The 9,867-nt window shown below is 38.0% G+C and overlaps 1 protein-coding gene and 1 long non-coding RNA gene across 5 annotated transcripts in view; one reads left to right on the top strand and one right to left on the bottom strand.

Moving 5' to 3' along the window:
• DIAPH3 (diaphanous-related formin 3) overlaps positions 1-9,867 on the top strand; it is a 519,652-nt gene that overhangs the window by 4,527 nt on the left and 505,258 nt on the right. The gene's annotated exons all lie outside the window — the stretch shown is intronic.
• Positions 5,667-9,867, bottom strand: part of LOC105547336 — a 15,393-nt gene continuing 11,192 nt past the window's right edge. Inside the window, exon 3 of the long non-coding RNA XR_001007210.1 lies at positions 5,667-5,955. This is a non-coding gene — a long non-coding RNA (uncharacterized LOC105547336). The remainder of the gene's footprint in view (positions 5,956-9,867) is intronic.

Raw genomic sequence — 9,867 nt, 5'->3', positions numbered from 1 at the left:
GGGCGTGAGCCACTGCCCCTGGCTTCATCACTGTCCTGAATTCTCTCCAGTAGCTGTTGGGAACTTTACTGCTTCTTTTCTCATCCAGGAACCATTAGCAATAATTAGTGATGCCTTTAATGAATATATAATATGAGTATAGAATTGATTTTCTGATTATAGGCAGGCTGCGAGGTGAGAAGATTTACAAGGTTGGAGAATTTTTGTTGATTGTACAGGTAGTAGGAATTTGAGTAGAGATGAAATCCCAGTAAGCTTGATGAGATTAGTGCATGTTTGCCAATTACTTTGGGTTATTTGGAAGCAGGTGTAGTAGGCTGAACAATGATCTTCCAAAAGATGGACACTCCTTAATCCCTGGAACCCGTGAATGTTACCTTATACGGCAAAACATGACTTTACAGAGTTTTTTTTTTTTTTTAAAAAAAAAAAGGGGCCAGGCAGGAGCAACAATTAAACCCAATGTATGACTGTGCTGTGGTGTAACTTCTGACAGCAGGATGTCTGAAAGATATACCGCTCTTTCTCTTCCAGCCCCTGAGAGACAGGGTATCTCATAGCCTCCAGCCTCCTGCCAGGAGGATGAGGAACCATCCTTCAGTGCTTGCCTGCCTGAGTTTGGGCTGCCACTCTTTGGAACTCCCTGCTCAGCTTCCCAGCCAGCCCAGATTGTGGAATGTGGCTGCTTCTACCCCGTTGGCTGGGGCAACCACAGGTGATTCAAGCAACCTCCACCTGGGCCTGTTGAACTCCACCAGGAGGCAGCCCCAAAGTTCCACACATCTGGACATCTGGGGCCTTGGACAGTGATAGGGTCAGCACATGGAGATTGAATCTATGTCTGAGGTGGATACACATTAACTTAGCTCACAAGCTTAATAAATAAACTGTAACCCAACTCATTAATGTATACCAGCCAGTGTGTGGCAGCCAAATCCTTCAAGGCATACAGGCCCCAGAACAAAGGGGATTAACAAAGAGCAGATGAAAACAATTCTAGCCAGTAAGCTAAAGGAGAAATCTGGGGAATTCTGAGAAAGATGTCTTTGCTCTGTAAAAAGGGACTAACAAAAATTTTGCATCCAGTATTGGCTGAGTGGCTCTCATTGGACCACAGCCTCTCACATGACAAAATTATAAAAAGCAACTATTAAAACACTGGAGAGTGATCAAAAGACATGGCTATTGGAGTCAATACTTGGAAGAACGGACTAGCACTGGATAAGTTTGTCATTTTTTGCAGCTTTTTGCATAGGGGAAGCCCCTAATCAGGGTCATGATGGGTGGTTAAAACTAGAATATAAGCCCACAGTTGTACTGGCATAAGAAACCAGAGGGCAGAGTTCTGGTGACCATATAGCTGATAAATGAGGAGGAAGTCCTAGAAAGGAGAAGGAGCCACAAATGGGTAGCCCCAGATTCTATGTGTAGACTCCTCAAATTTCTGAACCCCATATGTATGGGACAGACTCCAAGCAGCACAGGTAGGGCTAACATATCTGAACTAAGAGTTCAGGTCCCATCCAGCAGATGGGACAGTATGTGCAGTTTGAGAGTTCAGCCAAGTTAACTGCCTGCTAAGACAAACACAAAAAGCAATACTTCTCAGAAGAATAGAAGGAATTCAGAGTCCCGACACCATACATTCACAATGTTCAGGATACAGTGCAAAGGTACTTGACATTAGGAAAAAACAGGAAAATGTGACCCACACAAACAAGAAAAAGGAATCAGTGGAGACCAACCTCAAGATAACTCAGTTGTAAACATTAATAGACAAGGATTTTAAAGTAGTTGTATAACCATATTTAAGAATATAAATGAAATATGCTCACAATGAATGAAAAGATAGGAAACCTCAGCAGAGAAACAGAAACTTTAAAAAGACCACAGTGGAAATTCTAGCATTGAAAAATACAACATCTAAAAGAAAAAGGCTAACAAGAAGCAATAGCCCATTTTTTTGCCTTTGGCCATAGTCAGGATGTGATGCTTATTTTGCCATAGTCTTCTTCTGGTCATGAGGATAGTTAGCTGAGGACAAGGCCCATGTGCTGTGGTACATATGGAAGAGCAAGAATATAGGAAGGGACTGGGTATGGTGGCACATGCCTGTAATCCCAGCACTTTGGGAGGCCAAGGCAGGTGGATCACTTGAGGCCAGGAATTTGATGCCAGCCTGGCCAACATAGTGAAACCCCATCTCTACTAAAAATACCAAAATTAGTCAGGCGTGGTGGTGGGCACCTGTAATCCCACCTACTCGGGAGGCTGAGGCAGGAGAATTGCTTGAATCTGGGAGGCAAAGGTTGCAGTAAGACGAGATTGCGCCACTGCCCTCCAGCCTGGGTGACAGAGTGAGACTCCTCTGTCTCAAAACAAAACAAAACAAAACAACACAAAAATATATATATATATATGAAGGATTTGGATCTCTGAGCCACTATAGATTAGGTTAACCTAGGAACTTACCTGCCAGCAGACATCTTGTACTGGTAGAAAAAGAAAATGCACTTATTCAAGCAACTTCTGTTTGGAGCTTATGATACTAATATGAGAAAGAAAGCATTGTTAGGGCTTAGAAAGTTATACCCCAAAATATGCCACTCTGGACTTCAAATTGAGAGAACCTGGGGAGCCGGAAATGTAAGAAAGGGTCTTCTCTGAAGTTCCCCTATCTACCTAAAGGTTGTATCCTCCAGAAGATACTCAACTGTTGTGAATCCCTTTCTCAGACATCTCAACTCAAATAGTTGCATCCTGAAGGAAGACTAGAGTTGACACCACACCAAGCCCAGACAAACTTTGTCTCAGACTGTTGTCTCTTCTTTGGGCCCATTCATCCCCCCTTAAGATTATTTGCTCATCCTGTAAATTGCCTTACATCCCCCACTTCCTTCTTCCCTATGAAGAAAGTATTTAAGCTTTAGCCATCTGGCCCTTCTTTGAGTTTCATACTTTGTTTGACTCCACACTTGCCACACTGGCACATAATACCTCTGTATGCCTTTTCTCCTGTTTTCTTTTTTAAAGGACTTTACACAGATGATTAAGGATTTTAAAATGAGGAGATTATTCTGGATTATCACAGTGGCCCCTAAATGCAAACACATGTATTGTTATTTGACCACAGAAGAGGAGAAGGTGTTGTGACTGCAGGGGCAGAGATTGGTAATGCAGCCATCTGAAGCTGGAAGAGTCAAGGAATGCTACTCCCCTAGAACTTCTAGAAGGAGAGCAGCCCACCTTCATTTTGGTGCAGTAAAACTGATTTGGGACTTCTGGCCTCTAGAACTGAGAGAATGAATTTCTGTTGTTTTAAGCTGCCAATTTGTGGTAATGTGTTAACACCTGCCATAGGAAATGAAGCTAGGTATAGTTACAAGGAGGACCATCAGATTCATTTAAATCTCTCCTTTCACTTTATTTCAGAGGGTTTGTAATTTGGGAGGGCAGAAGATAACCAAATTACAAAAGAAAAATAAACTGTAACTGGAATAACAACCAAAACCTCCATTCATGTTTTGTCTACTCTATGATATTTATGGTTTCTGTAAAGCTGGGAAAAGATAGAGGTGATTTCTGAATGCTCTTTTTAGTTTTTTGAACTTGTTCCTTCATTGAATTCTCAGCTTAAGTGATGCTCTCAGTTGTCCTAGGGTTAAACTGTCAAGAATTTAGATACTGTTTTTAGTTGAAAGTTTTAGGCACCTAAATTTTATTCATGTCAGAATTCTACCTAACATACACCAGACATTGTAACCTTCAGAAGGAGGTAAAATCATTTTATTCAGGCTGCTCCTCTAAGAAATTGCTCTCAATTATACCAGCCTTTCTTTCCTTTCTATCCTTCTTAACAAAACAGAAAAACCCAGTTTTTTTTTTTTTTTAAATAAATGATTTATCAAAAGAAACCATATATGTTAAGTGGCTTTTTGGGGGTATATTTAGTTGCTGAAAGTAGATAACATATGGTGTTTAATACTCCTGGACCACTCTGGGTCTTTTCTTTGAGGGTAAAAAGGGGTAGAGGTAGGGATAGGGATGATTGTCTCAGATTTAGAGCAAGGCTTAATTGCTTTTTTCAAAGACTCATGTCTTTAATTATGAAGCAAGCAAGCTGACATACATTTATTGCATGGTGAAATCTTGCATCTCATCTAGTCTATCTTGTAGCAATTGCTTCTGAACAGATGTTACCTGAAACACCTTTGTGCAGTTGGTGGAATGCTAAAATTTGTCATGCTTTTATTATTGTTGTCTTGAATTAACTCTACTTTATGACATAACTTTATTGCTGTGTCCTAGAATCTTTATATATTTATTGCCTTATAAATTGGATTTAAAATTGGCTTTTTATATAGAATGTAAATTAACATGTGTATAACTTGTTTATGCTTGCAGAATAATACAGGAGAAAACTGCTACGTATTACACTAATGTAATTGTCTTTAACTCAGCACATAGTATCCTCTAAACTAGGAATCAAATGAATGCTAAAGAATATGCTTATCCTTACACTCTTGCTTGTTTATCTCAGAAACTAATTTGACTTTTAGATCTATAAAATATAGATTAAACATAACCTTTTACTTCATGGGATATTAAGGATCAAAGCATGGGCTTTCTTTGAACAGGATCTACAAAGGTAACTTTTCTCTCAGTAGCAGCAGGATGGCATTGAAATACCTTACCATTGGGAGTAATTTTTCTCAAATAGGAAATTGAATAGTCTTTATTAACTTAGGGGAGAATTTAGGAGTTTAAATAAGCTTTGGTCCTGAAACATTCATGTTACTAGTTACTTAGTGAAAGCTATTTGGAAATGCTTACCATAGATTTTATTCTTCAAAAGACCCACTGCTATCTTTTCTTACAGTTTTTAGTAGAAGAAGCATTATGAGTAACATTATGAGCAGTGACTTGAACCACTCTCAGGGGTTGAATCCCAGCAATATCACTTATTAGCTGTGTGAACTGAGCAATTACTTAACCTTTCTCTGTGCCTCCCCTTTCTCATGTGTAACATGGGGTTGTCATGAAGATTAAAAGTTATGTTTTGGGCCTGGAATAGTACCTGGCTCATTGTAACCTCTATGTAAATATTTGCCATTTACATGATTGTTGTTTTTGTTATCATTAGTAGTAACAGTAATCATAGTACAATTTTTGCCTATACCTTAGGGCATTAGGAATACATTGGATATTTGAATAGCTTTCTAATGCTGGAAAACTTAATTGAACCAGGCTTTTTCCTCTTGGTGTGGTGGAGGCAGAGGCATTCTGTTCTTAGTTCTTAACCTGGCGTACCAGGTAACATTTGGATTGATGCAGAGTTCTGATCTGATGGCTGAATGGTCAGAGCAAGTTTCTGAAGCTTTCTTAGGGGCCTGTTCTTTATTTCTAAAATGGGGGTAATATGATGATGAAACTTGGGGTACAAATGTAACTTACAAAAAAACCTATAAAGGAAACAACTTTAAACTTAGGAAAAAAAATTCTTGTGATACTCCAATATGGACTTGAATGATAATAAAAATAATGTTACTAATATATGTACAGATAAAAAACTAAGTATAACTCTTTATGCCTATCACTTTTCACAGCTATAAAACTAAAACAGATTTACATCTACAATCCAAAACAAAACTATAAAACCCATAAAATTCAAATTAACGGCAACATTAATTTAATGCGATTGATGATGTTTTGCTGAAATTAAGTCATCATTATTGGATTTAATAGTGGAAAAATATGTGTATATTTTGCTGTTCTTCTTTCTATCAATTTGATTCTTGGGTGGAAATGGAATCCCAGAGGCTGAGGAAGATATGTGTAGACTGAGGAGTTCACAGATAGCCTTACACTGTTAGTAGGGGCCTGTCATCAGACACCATTATCTTTTTCATAGTTCTTGGCTTGAGGCTGTAGATGAAGTTGTGAACTGTTATACACCTGTTTTTAAAAAGAAAATAGCCATATGTAAACATTTTTTAGTAAATGTTATGAAACTGTTGAAGCAGCAGAAAAAAATCAAAACTCTTATACTACCCGCTTCTATATTCATTTTTCTCTTGAAATCTAATTTTCCGTACCTGTGGGTGCATAGTTCCCAGGATAGGGTGATTTTGGAATTATAAATAGGCTTTTGGAACTGAATTCTTCCTAAGTGGAAGAGCTTGTGAAAATCTATTGTGTCATGATGTTGCTTGGCCCTCATTGGGTACCATATTGGTAGTAAATACAAAAGTATTTACAAAAGTAAAACCAAAAGTTCCTGACAGAACATGGTTATAGAGTGGGTCACTCACAATGTCCAGAATATGCTTACTTTAGTTCTAATGTTTAAGATGATCTTGAAAAAACGTAAGACTTAAGTAGAATTTATGGAAGGCATCTGTAGACCAGTTTGGGGTACCCAGAGATGACTTGAGTCAAGAAATTACGTGTGTACCTGAACCAGGCAAATGTTTTTCACCTTAGTCCTTTGTTTAGTGATGAGATAAAAGTGATTAGTAAGTATTTATCAGTAGTGAAGGATGTATACAATGTGTTTCAAAACAGTTTGCTTCTAATAGTTTTTTTGGGTAAACAAGAAACTTGCAATCTTTAAAAAATATATTTTATATATGTGCCATACAAAAGAGGTGTAAAACATTGTATACTCACCAATAAGCTTAAAAAAAAGAAATATCATAAATTCCATTGAAATGTTCATTTTCTCCCTTCCTATCTTTATCTCCTTTTAATCTTTACTCTTCATTTCCTGGGTTTATAGGGCTTTTTTTTTTTTAATTCAATTTTGATTTTTTAAAATTCAATTTTGATTTTTTAGGGTTCCAGTTTATATATATATACACACACACACATAAATGCACATATATACATATACACATATATACACATATATGTGTGTATATATATGTTGCTAATATATGTACAGATATAAAACTAAGTATAACTCTTTATGCCTATCACTTTTTACAGCTATAAAACTAAAACAGATTTACATCTACAATCCAAATATATATATAGATAGCTAGATAGCTAGGTAGATATATGTATCTTTCCCTAAAAGTAAATCTGTGAATGGAATTAATACTCCGTAGCTTTCTGATCTCTCCATCTTTGAGGATCATGGCAGATCTTAAATATTGGAAAGGAAGGGGGAGACTATCATTTAATGTATCAAATGTGAGTTCATTCTGCATGCTGAGGGATTTGGGATATAACCAAGCAGCTGTGGTCTTAAGTATGCACCCTCTTGAGTTGAAGATGACTGAATACCTGTTCAGAGTACTGTAGTTCTCTCAAAGGAGTTATGGTGTAGAATTTCTTGAAGCCCTTAGTAAAAGCCCTTAGTGGATTAATTGTGAGATCCATAATGCTGCATTTATTTGGTTAATTTTATTATGAAGTATCTTCCCAAGATATAGCGAGTTTATCCCGTAATTGCTGCTGCATTTTTTCTGAGGTTGGCTGTTTATTTGGGTGTCATAAAATGAAACTTTGTAACATTCAGTTTTTAAATAAAAGATTTGCAAATTGGTGACATTAGTTATGGACTTTACTATAGAATTAAACTGTTTTTGTTTATTAAAACGTTTGATTGAATTCATTGCATAATGACAATTACAATTCTTTTTTAATGAAAAAATTGACAGCCTGGGAAATGAACATGAAAAATGGAGTGCATATAATCTGCATTGAGAAATTCAATGTGACGATTTCACTTCTTTATAAAAAGGTGACGGTCTCCAATTAAAACCATGTTCTAACTCCACTCGGTCTCTTTTGAGGGTATAATTTTGCTCTTATTGTTATGTTATATTGAACCTGCTTGTAGTTACTTTATGCATGTGTTTGTAAGCTTTTGGAAGTCACTTTCTCTGTGGTGCCTGGTATAGACTTGTGCTTACAGTAGGAATCTGAATGTTTGGCTAATTGAAAATCGAAACAAAGTACTCTTGTAACTTTATATTTCCTGGTTCATTAACCCATTCATGATGAATTTGTTTAAATGTTATTAATATACCCTAATTATTCATTTCTTTTTATAAAAGATCCTAGTGGTGGTGGGCAAGGATATGTAAAGACTACCAGAAACATATGTGGGTTATTGAAGAACTTGGGCCTGGCATTGTGGCTCTGAAGTCCCACCCTTAAACTGTGATAAAAAGACTTGAGAGAGACTCAGACATGGCTGTATATCCTTGGGCAGATTATCAATCTTTGTGCCTCTGTTTTCCCTTCTGTAAAATGGAAGTAATTAGTCTCTATGCTTATAGATTGTTGTAAAGATTAGTTGAGTTAACACATGTTAACTCAACATGTTAGCTTAGGCACAGCACAATTAATATGTGACAGCTATTATTAATAGGGAAGATCTCATCACTGTAGTGTTAAATTCCCAGTTGTTGACAACATTTTAACCTCTTCTTCTTGTTTCCTACTTCCTTTCTCCTTATAGCATTTTTTTTTTTTTTCCTGGGGGACACTGGCATTGTGTCCAGGGACTCAGCCATTCATTTCGGTGGGACACACACCGGAGGTTTGTTTGGTGCCTGGATATATTCCCTTCCTTTCTGTTTCATGTAGACCTACAGTCTCTTGACATTGCCTCTCTTTCTCTGTCTGCCTCCTGCTGTCAACATTTGCTCCACACTAAACCCACACTCCACAAAAGTAACCATGGAGCTCCCTTTGAACTGGGATGCCTTCAAACTCCTCGCTTCCTCACACCTCACATAAGGTAGAATATCAATAAATAATAGAACCTTTGGCCTCCTTGTTCAGTTGCCTCAGATCTCCAAACCTGGAGCAACCTGGCAGGCTTCTGTGGCTGAACTGGGTTCCTGCATCCTGGTGGAAACCACGCCCAGCTTTGTGAACTGATGCCCTTAGACATTGGGTATCTATGTGTCCTCAGTGCTGCTAGATAGCAATCATCATCACAATAACTGCATTTGTTCAGCTTGTACAATGGGCTGGGCAGTGTTTTAATCTCTTATCCCTCACACAGTGCTTTGAAATGGGCACTCTCCCTACTGTTACTTTGCACATGATGGAGTTGACACAGAGAGAGGTTAACTGGGAATGGGGTATGATGGGTCCTGGCTTTTAACTCTCTCTTTGGTCATCTCCTTTTCCATTTCTCACAGCATTTATGCTAAACCTTTATCACTGTCTTTACCTTATCTATGGGCCTGATTCTTTTTTGTCCCAAATAGTTGTTTTCAATTGAAAAAGCGGCCGGGCATGGTGGTTCATGTCTATAATCCCAGCACTTTGTGAGGCTGAAGTATGTGGATTGCTTGAGTCCAGGAGTTCAAGACCACCCTGGGCAACATGGTGAAACCCCGTCTGTACAAAAAAATACAAAAAAATTAGCCTGGCATGGTCGTGCATTTCTGTAGTCCCAGCTGCTTGGGAGTCTGAGGTGGGAGGATTGCTTGAACCCGGAAAGCTGTGGTTGCAGTGAGCCATGATTGTGTCACTGCACTCCAGTCTGGGAAACAGAGCAGGATCCTGTCTTAAAAAATAAACAAACTGAAAAACAACGTCTGTACTTCTTAAAAAGTCCAACAATGTAGGAGTACAAAGGGAAATTCCCTAAGCCTCCCTTCCATCCTAGACCACCAATTAAGGTACCCCCCACCACCTGCCATGATGACATTTATTATTTTTTCTTTTTTAATGTGAAAGAAAGTACCAGAGAAGTAAAGAAACAAAAGATGGCTACTCCATAGGGAGAGCAGCTCCAAGGGCTGCTGGTTAGCTTATTATTTTCTTTTATATCCTTTTTTTTGGAGACAGTGTCTCACTCTGTTACCCAGGCTGGCGTGCAGTGGTACAATCATGGCTCAC

This window comes from Mandrillus leucophaeus, unplaced genomic scaffold (genome assembly GCF_000951045.1).
Source record: "Mandrillus leucophaeus isolate KB7577 unplaced genomic scaffold, Mleu.le_1.0 Scaffold387, whole genome shotgun sequence".
NCBI classification, from domain to species: Eukaryota; Metazoa; Chordata; class Mammalia; order Primates; family Cercopithecidae; genus Mandrillus; species Mandrillus leucophaeus.
This window is presented reverse-complemented; position numbering and strand designations above follow the sequence as displayed.